Below are 15,373 nucleotides of genomic sequence, written 5' to 3' on the forward strand. Positions count from 1 at the left end.
TTTTCCCCAAGTCCATTTTAATAATGACTTATGGACTTTTCTTTTAGGAAGCTAGCCAAACCTTTTTTAAAACCCCGCTAAGCTAACTGCTTTTACTACATTCAGAACTATCATTGAGAAGAATGATTGCACTTGTCAGGCGACTGAATGCTTCAGCTTTCCAGGGCATACAATTATGACCTGGAAGACAAGACTTGTTAAATCATACTGAGTCATGACGTCCTAAAAGGCTTGGTGACAATGTACTGTGGAGTCCTGTTTTTGATGCATCTGCCTTCATTCCCTAGACATACCAAGTCCATAGATAGATGAAATTCTTTGTCCCAGAAAGTCTTTCTTTTCTGGAATGTTGTGGGGCTGACAAAACAGGATGATAGCTGTAACCACACTGGTCCTTCAGATTTGCTAAGAATTTATGGTAATTTTATTTATTTATTTTATTTTTATAATACAATTAAACCTTAGCATTGTAAAGTGGTTGATAGAGAAAAAGACATCAATAACAGATCATAGCAGGGGAAACAGCCAAGAGAAATATAGCCAAAGACCTCAGTCAATTTGTGCAATGTTCCTGAAATACTTCCCTTCTTGCATTGACAGTGATCCTTGAAACCTTATGTCTCGGGTGTATAAAGTGCACCCTCCCTCTGGTTTTGCTACATCAGACTGAAATGGATTCTCCTCTGAAAGTTTCTCTTTTATAAAATTTACTGGTAGCCAACTAGGTCCCAAGTCATATATGCTGGTGTTTGAAAGGACATTAGAAGAACTTTGAAAGGAACCGGGGGGTGGGGGGGGGGGGGCGGGGTGGAGGGAGAGATCTTCCTTTTCCATAACAATGTATTAGATGGAAGGAACTTAAGAACAGAAAGAGGGTTACTGTTGTTCTGTATTTTGGCATATATACAGTAGGTACCCCATCAAGGGTATCTTTGAAAAAGAGCTCAACATTTTCATTAATTTACATAAGGGAACAGATTTAATGAGCTTCTTCCTATAGGCAAAGAATGGAAGATAAACTTTAGAAAGTAGTCCATAAATGAATCATTATTCAAAGTGAAGTACAAATCAGTGGAGAAGGCATGCAGAGCTTGGCTGGAAGTTGTGGTACAGTAAATCAGTGCAATCTAGACTGCAGCTATTAGAGGGGATTCATCTCTCTTCTGCCTCAATCACATGTAGAAACTTCACTTCTACAGCATAGAAACTTCCTCCCATTGGCTATACACTACCCCAAATCTCTGCTGTTAGTTACAATGGAAGCAGACCGGCAGGGCAGGCTCGATCACACAAGGGGAGGTGGAGGAGGCAGGTACTACTAGAACTGCAGATAGAGGTTTTAAACTCAGAAAAATGCCCAGATATATTACCTATCCTTTTACCTTCTGCATAAGTGCCAGCTTCACTCCGGACCGCCCACAAAATGGCCGACTTTGTGTTTGGTGGATTGCCCCACACAAGTGATTTTAACCTGCCAGGAGCCTCTGCTGCCTGGTTAAATTGCTTTGACCCCCTTTTGGTATTATTTTTCCAGCTGTTTTTTTTCACCAGCTTTATACTCATTGGCTATTGCCACCTTCTATAAACCATACATTTTTCTTTTCGGTGATCATGATGTTAAAAGTGTTGTGCTCCAACTGTCGGTTTGTATTTTAAAGTCCCATAATAGCTTGACCTTCTCATTTTCTAAATCTTTTTAGTGGTGTGACTTCAATACTCATTTGCTGCAGTTAAATCTTAGCTTTTGCAGAGATTCCAGTGGATTAATTCAGCCACTCTATCGTGACACTGTTTATCGTCAGTTTGGGCTATTTTGCTACAGAAACTGATTACCAGTAGATGGTCTACCGTTTCATATTTGGCTTTTTGCACATTCCGCACTTGCTGTCAGTCAACATTTGTTTTCAGTCTTAGCTTCCATGGTGTTTTCCTTGTATTGCCTGTTCTTGGGTTGCTAAAATCATTCCTTCGGTTTCTATTTTTGACTGTCCCAATTTTCTGCCATTGCCCGATAGGTTTGTGTCACATTTTTCATCAAGATCTTTTACGTATTGGCCACGCAGTGGCTCGTCTTTCCAGTCGTTCAACCTGTGTTCCATTTCTTGCTTTTTCTAATATAGTCATTCAGGCCGTGGCTTTTATTATGTTTTGTTGGGTTGGACTATGTTTATGGAAGATGGTTTACAAAAACAGCGTAACAAAATGCGCTATAACACATTAAACTGCAACGGGCTAAATATTCCTTCAAACATCAAGCGATAACAACGAAGTTATGACAATAATTAAAAGACAACACAGGTCATCTAAACAGAAATCAGGACGTGGTTGGAATGTGCTTTCGTTCTAAATGACACAAAAACACCAACGATAATTCCTGTTCGTTTTGTGTCTTTGCGTTGTATCCCATCCAAAATGATACAAAGAAATAATGAAATGTTGGTTTTGTTGTTTTGGGAAGCACTGTCTTAATGCGTATTATTTTACTTCAAATCCCATTTTGTGTAACGGGCACTGTTTATTAAATGCGTGTTACAGCAGTAGCGTACTTCAGTAACTCTAACCCCGTGGAAGCAAATCTCTAAAGTGGGTGATAACATTTACGGGCCTATTACACATGTACATGAATAGAATCATGGCATATACACGCTAACGAGTGCGCATATATGCATAAATCCCCAAAATCCACCCCAGTGTTATTCTCTAAGGGCTAGCACCTGAAAAATCTGAGGGGTAAAAAATTATACCTAGGCATATTCTCTAAAATACACATAAATTTTATAGACTAGGCTTAAATTTCCACACGGTATATAGAATACTACTACTTATCATTTCTAAAGCGCTACTAGACGTATGCAGCGCTGTACACTTGAACATGAAGAGACAGTCCCTGCTCGACAGAGCTTACAATCTAATTAGGACAGACAGAACAAACAAGAGATAAGGGAATATTAAAGTAAGGATGATAAAATAAGGGTTCTGAACAAAGTGAATAAGGGTTAGGCATTAAAAGCAGTATCAAAAAGGTGGGCTTTTAGTTTAGATTTGAAGACATCCAGAGATGGAGCTTGACGTACCGGCTCAGGAAGTCTATTCCAGGCATATGGTGCAGCAAGATAAAAGGAACGGAGTCTGGAGTTAGCAGTGGAGGATAAGGGTGCAGATAAGAGAGATTTACCCAGTGAATGGAGTTCCCGGGGAAGAATGTAGGGAGAGATGAGGGTGGAGAGCTACTGAGGAGCTGCAGAGTGAATGCACTTATAGGTCAATAAGAGGAGTTTGAACTGTATGTGGAAACGGATAGGAAGCCAGTGAAGTGACTTGAGGAGAGGGCTAATATAAGCATAACGACACTGGCGGAATATTAGTCGTGCAGCAGAATTTTGAACAGATTGAAGAGGAGAGAGATGGCTAAGTGGGAGACCTGTGAGAAGCAAGTTGCAATAGTCTAAGCGAGAGGTGATAAGAGTGTGGATGAGGGTTCCGGTAGTGTGCTCAGAAAGGAAAGGGCGCCTTTCCTCGTGACCAAATTTGGTCATGTCCATTTATGCCTAGTTTCTGGCCTGGTCCCTGGATCCAGAGTTACCTGCACAGTCTCTAGCAGGCACACAAGGCCAGGTCAAAACACAGACTCTTCAGGGTTCCAAGCTGAACTTGGTCGACCTGATTGTAGTGGTTGCAGTTTCTCAACTTCAGGCCGAAGGCACCTGTAGTGGCTATTGCTGCTCATAGGCATTGTTACAGGGGTGCAAGGGGGGCAAATACCTCCCCCCAGAAATCTTAGTTACCCCCCCCCTTTGCCACCACAATTTCCTTACCCAAATGGTTCAACATCTTCTACCCACCCTACCTCCCAGGTCTGGCAGTTCTCTCCCTCTTCCACCCCCCCCCCCATGTAGTCCAGTAACTCTACTCCCTTCTTCCTTCTTCCCCCCCCCCCCCCCCCCCCCGGTCAGTCTCCAACCTTCGGCTACAATGTCGGCAGCGTCAGCCACTGAAGCAGACTACTGCCGACAACTCCAGAAGTGATCTTTGTGCCGCATCCCACCTCTGCGGGAACAGGAAGTTGTGTCAGATGAGGTGGGACTAGGGAGGCAGCACAGAGATCACTTCTGGAGCTGGCCGGCACTGGTCTGCTTCAGTGGCTGATGTTGCCAACAATGTAGCTGAAGGTTGGCGGGGAAGGGTAAAAAGAAGGGAATAGAGAGTTACTGGACTGGGAGGAGAGGGCTGAAGGCGGGAGGAAGAGGAGGAAGAAGGGAATAGAGAGTTACTGGACTGGGAGGAGAGGGCTGAAGGTGGGAGGAGGAGGAGGAAGGGAATAGAGAGTTACCAGGCCACATGGGGCAGGAAGAGGAAATAGAAAGATGCCGTGTCTGCAGGGGGGTAGGGGGATGGATGGAATAGAAACAGAGATGCCTAACCACAGTGATAGTGAGGGGGAGAGATGGATGGGGCAGAAGGACTTGGAGAGAATGAGAGACTCAGGAGGTTCAGAATTTCCCTGGTATTTTACAAAAGGCTCAGTTTCTTTTAGGACTCTCATTAGCCCAATATGCTCCTGGTTTAAAGACCATTCTAAGGTAGTATAGCGAGGAGGTGCATCATTCTCCTATAGCATTCCCTGCTGAACTGTTGAAAATCTGGTCAGATCACTCAGCAATATTCAGACAGTGTCAGGGTGGTCTGGGCAGTATTACATAATAGCACACAGACAAATGCATGCGCAAATCTCGATTGGTGCCAATTAACATCCAATTATTGACTTAATTGCTCGTTAACCTATTAAGTGTTGCACGCATCTCAGGATTGTGCGCAAATATCACCTTGCAACTGTGAGTTACCTTTATAGAATCTGGGGGCCAGTGCTGAATATCTAGATATAGAAAGTCTATGGAGGCCATCATTAAAAAAAAACCAAACAAAAAAACTCCACTTCCTGTGGCCTCAATATTGACCTGTATACGTTTTCCACAAGTCAAGTTAATTGGAGCACCCTATAACAGTCTCTGAGTGTTTGTGGTGAAGATGAGAATCTACACCTGGGCCTTGAAGGGAAATTCCTTCCCCCCTTCAGAGAGAACCTGCAGTCATTGCACAATGGCGACACCTAGAGGCTGAGTCTAGGACTATGTTAGCTGAGCATGGGAGCAGTGGCTTATGGCCCTAGCTGTGGATTCTTGCTGCAGTGCTTGAAGAGTGCTGATTTGGGAAGGGTCTATATAATTTAAGGAAAAAGAATCTTCGGTAATTATGAATAAAAGCTTTGGGCCTTAGTTCCAAATGAGCTGAAAGCCTAAAGCAACAAAAGAAAACTGCTTGGCAAAAGAACTCAAAACATATAGATCACCACCTCCGTTTCTTATTGGTCGAGCATGCATTTTGGGGGACAAACCCTCTGTTGATGAACTAGCAAAGTTATAATTTCACGCTAATACTAAAGAGTCTTTCTCCTGCAAGATAAGCCATGAGCAGGAATTAAGATCTATCAGAACAAGTACTTACGGTATCACTTTGTACTGTAGGAACGTTATAATTTCTGTTTCCTAGCCTAAAGCCTGCTCGCTTCTCTGTGTTTTCCAGAGCCACTGGAGGAACGACTGAGCAGACTTGCTTAGTAACATTACTTTCCTGAAGTGCTTTGTCTGACAGGAGCTGGGTGCTTTCAAGGTATTAAAGGAGGGGCTATTTTGCTTTCCCATCCTCAGGCAACACAATGCACTCAACGCTAAAAAGCAAAACCAGATAGGATTGGTATTTGTTGGGACTTTCTAGAGAAATTTCACCTTTGCAACTCTGCGTATATAAACAAATAAACCAGAAACCCTAAAATAGCCATTACAGTCATTGCGGACGACTGAAAAGTGACTGACCACTGACCTCTTCTTATCTAGGTTACATTGTGAAACAGCAACATTCTTTTTCACTTGTTTTTAAAATGTACTATTTATTGGCTAAAACCCTTGTTACAGTTATGACAGGGAACAGGGCTATGTGCTTAGGGCAGGATTAACCCTTTGGTGAGCCCGGGTAATCACATTGGGCCCCCAGAGTAATATATTTTACTCACACCTTTTTTTCAGTTGTAGCTCAAGGTGAGTCACGTTCAGGTACACTGGGTATTTCCCTGTCCTTTGGAGGGCTCACAACCTAATTATGTACCTGAGGCAATGGAGGGTTAAGTGACTTGCCCAAGATCACAAGGAGCAGCAGTGGGATGTGAACTGGCCACCTCTGGATGTCAAGACTGGTGCTCTACCCACAACAAAGAGAGTCCAAATCTCCCGTTAAAAAAACACAAGAAAACAACAAAAACGGAAGATGTCCAGAAAGACCAAACTCAAATCACAGATGTAAAAAAGCCCAATTCGTTTATTAAGACCCTACACAGTCCGTGTTTCGGCCAAAGAGGCCTTCTTCAGGGGTCTACAAATTGGCATATACAGATATTCTTCCAAAGGTTCACACAAATTGAGACAAATCTCCTGGTACTATCCAAGCGAAGCGTGAACCCTAAAGTCAAATAAAAAAAGACTGGTGCTTTAACCACTAGGCCACCCCTGCATAGTTCTGACTGCACAAGAAAACTGGGAGAGGTGGAAGCAGAACATAAGAAGAGGGGGGAGGAGAAGAGAATGGCAGACCAGTTTGGGAAATGGTGGCTCAGCCACTCCCACCCTCCCCCTCCCCATTTGACTTAACCAGGCAAACATGCCCTGGGAGCCATTGAATTAGTATATCAGAGAGGGCCCCTTCTAAGCATTTCAGCTCTAGGCATATGCTTAGTTTGCCTATGCCTTAATCCTGCCTTGTATCGTGCCCACTAAACCTAACTTATTATCACAAGTTTGTGTTAGAACAAAGAGTTTATTTTTACAACACACTTTCAGGCCTGGAAAAAACTCTTTTCAGCTAAAATTGGAAAGGTGGGTTTAGAAATATAAACAGTACAAGGATGCTGACAAAGTGGCCAGGAGGAATCTGTTACAAAATCTGACTGTGGATTTCACGGCTAAGTTCAAGGGTAGCAAAACACCTTTTTGGTTGGAGTGGCCAAACAAACCAATCTCCAGCCCCATCCCAAGGCTCGTTACTGATGCTGCATTGCCTGTCCTGTTCTCACTTGCGCCATGCATGCTAGTTTCACTAAAAGGAGTGTGCACGGTGTGACTGAGAAGAGCAGGATAGGCATTGCAGCAAGACCAGTGCGGGACAAACACTTCAGCTAGTGGGGGTTGGGGACTCCCACCAGCCAAACTGGGGACCCCAGAGCCAATTTGGGGGGGGGGGGGGCCCAGGCTCCCATGACCCTTTTGTAGCTACGCCACTGATTGTAACCACAGAAAGGCAGTATATTAAATCCTATCTCCTTTCACCCTTTTCCTACCTACTTCCTAAGAGTCTGGGGGAAATGCCATGTCTATTAGGTTATGAAGGATGTCTGCACTTGTGAAAGAAACCCTTTTCTGTGCGACCAGATTTCTTTCTTATCTTCTGAACGCCAAGATTATCTTAATTTAATTTAATTTACTTTCGTAATTTTTATTCTGTTTTTATCATTCCAGTTCCGAGTGGATCACATATGCTTTGAAATGGTAAAATAAAAATGAGGCCTAGCAGTAGATCCACAAAGCACTGTCTGACTCATTTAAACCTATCTGTTCGAATGATATGTCCATATTGATAAATTACAGAAGACAGTTCTATGATGTGAATGAGTCTCTTTACTTCCTTCCTGCTGAAAATGCATTCCAAGAAATGGTAACAAGCTCCCAGCTCTCATGAATGTCCAATCAATACCCTTTATGACATCATAATAAATTGAACCAATCAGGTCTGGTGTGGATGAGGTAATTTGTAACACAGTTCAGAATATGGTTATTTGTAGAGGATATTGCAGTCCTAAACTGTGTATGGGAGTGAGAGGCTGGGGGGAGCTGTATAAGGACTTAATACTACAAACTGTTAGTCCATGTGCAGTAGGTTGGGTGCTATTAATTTTGTGTTGGACAAACAGCACAGCACTTTCCAAGGTGTGACCTTCTTTTAAGTTACAGCATCCCCATGTGAACGAGTAAGGACACCCCAGTCATTTTCCACTTTATTGTGGATTATATATTGCCTTTTGTGACAGGAACAATACCAGATGTTATCACTCTTTCTCAGCAGCAGCTTTGCAGAACTGGTTTGGCTGGATATGGAAATAAGGAGGAGAGGCGGAAAAAAAAAAATCCCCCAAGCCATTGTTCAGAAGAACCCACAGACTAATATTTTACTAGCCTTCGCTACTGCAGTCTGAATGACAAACACGCTAGTAGGATTCCAACTAAGTCCTTTTCCGGAGACGGGAGGCGGTAGAACTAGAGGACATGAATTGAGGTTGAAGATGGGGGGGGGGGGGCAGACTCAGGAGTAATGTCAGGAAGTATTTTTTTCACGGAAAGGGTGGTGGATACATGGAATGCCCTCCTGCTTGGAGTAGGGTTACCATATGGCTCCAGAAAAAGAGCCAACACCAACAGAAGGTAACCTCTCCACTGAAGATCAAAGGCCAAGCAAAGAATGGGTGGGGCAAGAAAAAGACCTCTCTCAGATGGTGTTCACAACAAGGTCTTTATTCAAATCCACAGAGGTCTTTTTTCCTCCACCGTTCTTTGCTTGGCACCCAGAAAAAGGAGGACAAATTGAGCCAGTCTGGGTTTTACTTCCATTTTTTTTTTTTGTTACATTTGTACCCCGTGCTTTCCCACTCATGGCAGGCTCTATGCAGCAGGCAATGGAGGGTTAAGTGACTTGCCCAGACTCACAAGGAGCAGCCTGTGCCAGGAATTGAACTCAGTTCCTCAGAACCAAAGTCCACCACCCTAACCAGTAGGCCACTCCTCCGCTCCTATGGAAGCAAAACCCGGACTGGATCAATGTGTCCTCCTTTTTCTGGAGTCATATGGTAACCCTAGTTTGGAGGTGGTAGATATGAAAACAGTAATGGAATTTCAAACATGTGTGGGATAAACGCAAAGGAACCCTGTTTAGAAGGAATGGTTCCGCGGAATCAGCGGAGATTGGGTGGCGACGCCGGTAATTGGGAAGCAAAACCAGTTCTACGGTCTATGCCCTGATCGTGACTGAATAAATATGGATTGACGAGTGTAAATTTTAAGGGGCTTCAACGTTAGCTTCAGAACATTTAGTACAAGAACAGTGCTGGGCAGACGTCTACTGTCTGTGCCCAGAGAATGGCAAGGACAAATCAAACTTGGGTATATATATATAAAGTATCACATACCATGTAAAATTAGTTTATCTTGTTGGGCAGACTGGATGGACCATACAGGTTTTCTTTATCTGTTGTCATTTACTATGTTATTATCAGGCTTATTTTCGACAGAGAAGGACACCCATCTTTCGACACAAATCGCAAGATGGGCGTCCTTCTCACAGGGTTGCCCAAATCGGCATAATCGAAAGCCGATTTTGGGCATCCTCAACTGCTTTCCGTCGCGGGGCTGACCAAAGTTCATGGGGACATGTCGGAGGCATAGCGAAGGCGGGACTGGGGCGTGTCTAACACATGGGCGCCCTCGACCGATAATGGAAAAAAGAAAGGCGTCCCTGACAAACACTTGGACGACTTTACCTGGTCCTTTTTTCTTACGGCCAAACCACAAAAATGTGCCCTAAATGACCAGATGACCACAGGAGGGAATCGGGGATGACCTCCCCTTACTCCCTCAGCGGTCACTAACCCCCTCCCATCATCAAAAAAATTTTTTAAAATATTTTTCCAGCCTCTATGCCAGCCTCAAATATCATACCCAGCTCCATGACAGCAGTATGCAGGTCCCTGGAGCAGTTTTAGTGGGTGTAGTGCACTTCAGGCAGGCGGACCCAGGCCCATCCCCCCCTACCTGTTACACTTGTGGTGGTAAATGTGAGCCCTTCAAACCCACCAGAAACCCACTGTACCCACATGTACCCTCTTCACCCCTTAGGGCTATGCTAGTGGTGTACAGTTGTGGGGCGTGGGTTTTGGGGGGGATTTGGGGGGGCTTAGCACACAAGGTAAGGGAGCTATGCACCTGGGAGCAATTTCTGAAGTCCACTGCAGTGCCCCCTTGGATGCCCGGTTGGTGTCTTGGCCAGGGGCGTATCTGGACTCTGGCGGTAGGGGGGGCCACAGCCAGAGGGAGGGGGCACATTTTAGCCCCCCCCTGGCGCCACCGATCCCCCCCCCCCCCGCCATTTCCGGATCCCCCCCTCGCCACCAATGACACTCTTCCACCCCCTCCCGCCGCCGCCAACCCTCCCCCGCTGCTGTCACTTACCTTTGCTGGCGGGGGACCCCAACCCCCCGCCAGCCGAGGTCCTCTCTTCCATGCAGGCTGCGCTGCTGCAAGTTGCAATGCTTCCTGTTCTTCTGAGTCTGACGTCCTGCACGTACAACGCGCAGGATGTCAGACTGAATTCCAAATTCTGAGTCTGACGTTCTGCACGTTGTACGTGCAGGACGTCAGACTCAGAAGAACAGGAAGCGTTGCAACTTGCATCCTGCACAGAAGAGAGGACTTCGTCTGGCGGGGGCTTGGGGTCCCCCGCCAGCAATGATCGGCGACGGGTTGGTGGCGGGTGGGACGGAGGGGGAGGTGGAGAGGATCTGTGGTAGGGGGGTCCAGAGCGAAATCTGCGGGGGCCCAGGCCCCTGTGGCCCCACGCAGATACTCCCCTGGTCTTGGCATGTCAGGGGGACCAGTGCACTACGAATGCTGACTCCTCCCATGACCAAATGGCTTGGATTTGGTCGTTTCTGAGATGGGCATCCTCGGTTTCCATTATCGCCGAAAATCGGAGACAACCATCTCTAAGGACGACCATCTCTAAGGTCGACCTAAATTTCGCAATTTGGGCGTCCCCGACCGTATTATCGAAACGAAAGATGGACGTCCATCTTGTTTCGATAATACGGGTTTCCCCGCCCCTCCGCCGGGACGTCCTGCGAGGATGTCCTCAGGAAAACTTGGGCGCCCCTATTGATTATGCCCCTCCACGTTACTTAGCTCATGCTCAAGGTCTAAGTTTCGGTAGCCCAGAGTTACTAACAACTTGCCCAGGAGCTTCTATAGACAGTTATTATTTGATATTATTGGCAACCTCCTTTATCCTTTTTTGTTCAAAAATAGTTGGTTCTTTCTTCTTTTACATGTGTGCGGGGGGGGGGGGGGGCATCCAGTAGTTTCCTCATCTGGGCTTCCAGTTCAAGCCATGAGCCTTCCTTCAGGTTTTTATCTGCCCATTTTAAACTGCCTCCCCGCTTCTGTCTAGCCCTCTCAGGAGCCACAGACCATGGCTTCCTCATGCATCACTGCTCTTGTTGCATGAGGGCTGGGACTTCTCTCCCTCTCAGGGCTATGAAGTCTGCTTTAATGAAGTCCCCTCTCTGACCAGGACAAGGAGATCTGGAAATCAAACCAAGGCACTGCCACCACGGCTTGGCCTCACAAATCTGGTTCTTCTGTTGTTTTGCATATTTACAGTTTTTAGACACATTCTCCCAGATTCTATACAGTGCGCCTAGCGTTCTTTGCCAAAATCCAAGCGTATTCTGTAACAATGGGCATAACTTAATTGGCTTAACAATCCAATCAGTATTGTTAACAGCACTTAACAAGCAACAATGAGCACTAATTGGCGATAATTAGAATTTACACACACAGCTCCTGAAGTGCATTCTGTAGCACACTGCGCCTAAATTTTCATGCGTGCAGGCAAAAAGAGGTGTGGTTATTGACGGGGAAATGGGCATTTTGTGGGCAATCCAAAATGTATTTATTTATTTATAGCATTTATATCCGACATTTTCCCACCCATGGGCAGGCTCAATGTGGCTTACATCAGTCTGAAAGACATACATCAAATGGGCAATAAACAATCAAGTACATTGAAGTTGAAGAGGTTAGGGAGTAATTAGTAACATAGTAACATAGTAGATGACGGCAGAAAAAGACCTGCATGGTCCATGCAGTCTGCCCAAGAACTACTACTACTACTATTTAGCATTTCTATAGCGCTACAAGGCGTACGCAGCGCTGCACAAACATAGAAGAAAGACAGTCCCTGCTCAAAGAGCTTACAATCTAATAGACAAAAAATAAGATAAAACTCACATGTGCCATTTTTTGGGTATACCTTACCTTGATTTGTACCTGTCTTTTTCAGGGCACAGACTGTATAAGTCTGCCCTGCACTATCCCCGCCCCCCAACCACCCGCCCCGCCTCCCACCACTGGCAAGAAGGAGAAGGGCAATAGGGTTCAATAAGTCATTATGATAGCTCTGTAGTTATGGATACAAGGAGGGACTTTGGCGTGAGCTTTTCCAAATTGTCTTGAGAAATGTTCTGAAAGTCGGATGATCAAGAGTAGTTTTTACAGATTTAGGTAATCCATTCCACAAATGTGCACTAATATAGGGAAAGGTGGATGCATAAGTGGTCTTATATTTGAGGCCACCGCGTGCTGGGTAATGGAGATTTAAGTACGAACGAGATGATTTGTGAGAATTCCTTAGTGGCAAGTTGATAAGGGTGTCCATATAAGCAGGAGCTTCACCATAGAGGATTTTATGCACCAGGGTGCAAACCTTAAAAATTATTCGGTCCTTGACAGGGAAGCCAGTGCAGTTTTTCACGAAGTGGTCTTGAACTTTCGAATCTCAATTTTCCATAGATCAGTCTAGCAGCTGTATTCTGGGCAGTTTGTAACTTTTTTTGAAGCATTTCTTTACACCCTCCGTATATTCTATTGCAGTAATCAAGTTGGCTTAAAACTAGTGATTGAACTAAATTGTGAAATACTTCTCTAGGGAAATAAGGGTTTATACGTTTTAATTTCCAGAGAGAGAAGAGTACTTTTTTGATGGTGGCGTTTGTTTGCTGCTCTAGCGTTTCTATCAACAATTACTCCTAGTATTTTTAGAGTTTCAGAGATTAGTAGGGCAAGCTCAGGAGTGAACAGAGAACAAACGCCCCAGAGGAGGGACGTTGTCAACCTCCTGTGCTTTGTCAGTAGAGCAGGGGGTGTTGTGGCTGGTGGTGCCCACTTTAAAGGCATACTTGGTTTTCCCTGTCCCTGCCTTACCCCATTCCCCCTCCTCCCGGAGTTCCTCTGTGGCTGCCTCATGCATTGTTACAGAATATGGCCCTTTGCACGTAAATCTATACGCCGAGATTTACACCACATTTTCACTGGTGTAAATGGAGGTGTGTAGTTTTAGTCACTAGCGTATCAACGAACTGTATTTTATTTACCGCGCCTAAATATAGATGCCACTTATAGAATATGCTTAGGTGGAAATGTTTCCCATGCAAACTGATGCCATATGTAGTATCTGGCCCATTTTGCCCATGTGATCCTGCCTATTCATTCGTCTGAGTGTTTGGCCATGTGATAGGGCATTTGCACAAGCTCTCCTTTTAGCCACCAGTAGGGCACCCACTTTATAAAGCAGTACTGGTTGTGTGCACGACTGGTGCCAAGAATGGGCAGTTGCACACTTAATTCTAGGCGTTAATGTATAAACAGTCTGGTCGATATTCAAAACATTTTAACTGGCCAGAAACAGCCGCTGACCGATTAAATCACTTGATCAGTGCTACCCACTAATTTTTAGCAGCACTTAACTGGTTAGTTCCGCTGAAAATGCCTGGTTAGCGCCCAACTCAAAGCCAGCTATTTTGGGGGTGTTTTGGGCATAGCCGCCGAGAGGGGGGGCAGGGGGGACAAAATTCCCCGGGCCTCCAAGGGGGGCCCAGCGCCGCAGTCCCACCCACCCTCCGTCGTCGACCGTCTGCCACCGGGCCGGGACCCCTGCATTGAAATCACAGCGCCTCTCACCTCCGTGTGAAAGCGCTGCAGGCAGCGGGGCAGCAGATCGCCTCCCTTCAAGCCTCCTTCCCTCCCTGTGTCCTGCCCTCGTCTGATGTAACTTCCTCGAGGGCAGGAAACAGGGAGGGAAGGAGGCCCGAAGGGAAGCGATCTGCTGCCTGCAGCGCTTTCACACGGAGGTGAGAGGTGCTTTGATTTCAATGCAGGGGGCCCGGCCCGGTGGCGGACGGAGGGGGGCGGGTGGAGGGGGAGCGGCGTCGATCTCGGGGGGGGGGAGGGGGGAGCGGCCGTGGCGGGGCAATGGCAGGGGCGGGGTAGGTGAGAGGAGGGTAATAAGCATAAATAAGAATGATTGAATATTTTGACACCCAACAAACAGGACTTAATAAGGATCTGGGTTTTCTAACTCATTATAAACCATAAAGCTGTATTTCTCTGTTTATTACCCTCCTCTCACCTACCAACACCCATTCTGTTAGAATATCAATGAAATGCTTTGATGTCCCCATGCATACCCCCATCCTCCCACCCTGTCAGACTGTCATAGTAATGCTTGAATGTTTTCACTTATATACACTGTCAGCTAGCACATTTGCTTATTTCCGATCTGACGAAGAAGGGCAACCTTCGAAAGCTAATCAAGAAATGTATTAAGTTTCCAATAAAAAAGGTATCATTTTATTTTCTTTTCCATGTTTTATTTTGTTTGATTTCTATTGATAATATTTAGTGGGATATATGGTTGTATGGAAAAGATTTCTTGATAATATCCTGGTGATATGGGATGATGATGACTGTGATACACTAGAATCTTTTCATGCACAACTGAACTCTGGACAAGGATGTAGTCCAAGTATCATTTTGGAAACTATGATTCCTATGCTGAACAAGGAATTCAAAACCTCCACCTATAGGAAGCCTACTGAGGTTTGTAAGCATGATAGGAATTACTTGAGTCAGCGTGTCTAACAACCAACCTCCATACCAAGTCCTGTACCCTTAATTTTTTTTTATACAACCAAGATTTATGGCTTTCAAACCTCCTTTCACCAAGCTGAAGACACAAGAGGAATTGTAGGATGGAGCAGCCAGGCTCCTCTGTGCCTGCCATAAACAGAGTTATCAGGACGTTTCCTCATCTTTTGTCTTTGCTACCATCTAGTGGTCAGAAGGAATAATTAGAAAGCCACATCTGTAGAATTTAACCTTTCCATAAAATCACGTTTTGGAGGGAGAAGTCTTCCATCAGTCTTGCATAGAAATGCTGTCCGATGAAAGCCACCTCGCGGTTAAGAGAACTTGGCTTATAAAAGATCTGCCAAACGCTTTCCCTCACACATAGCTACATCTGTTATTGTGTAATGAAAGCAGTGGCCCAAAAAGAGAAGATATGTTATAATAGTCTAACTGAATGTGCTTCATCTTGGACTTGGGTCCTTGGTCCTTGTTAGAGGGTGAGTGATATACCTGCTTGGCAAACTTACAGCTGTGGGGTA

Source organism: Microcaecilia unicolor, chromosome 12, assembly GCF_901765095.1.
Source record: "Microcaecilia unicolor chromosome 12, aMicUni1.1, whole genome shotgun sequence".
NCBI lineage: Eukaryota > Metazoa > Chordata > Amphibia > Gymnophiona > Siphonopidae > Microcaecilia > Microcaecilia unicolor.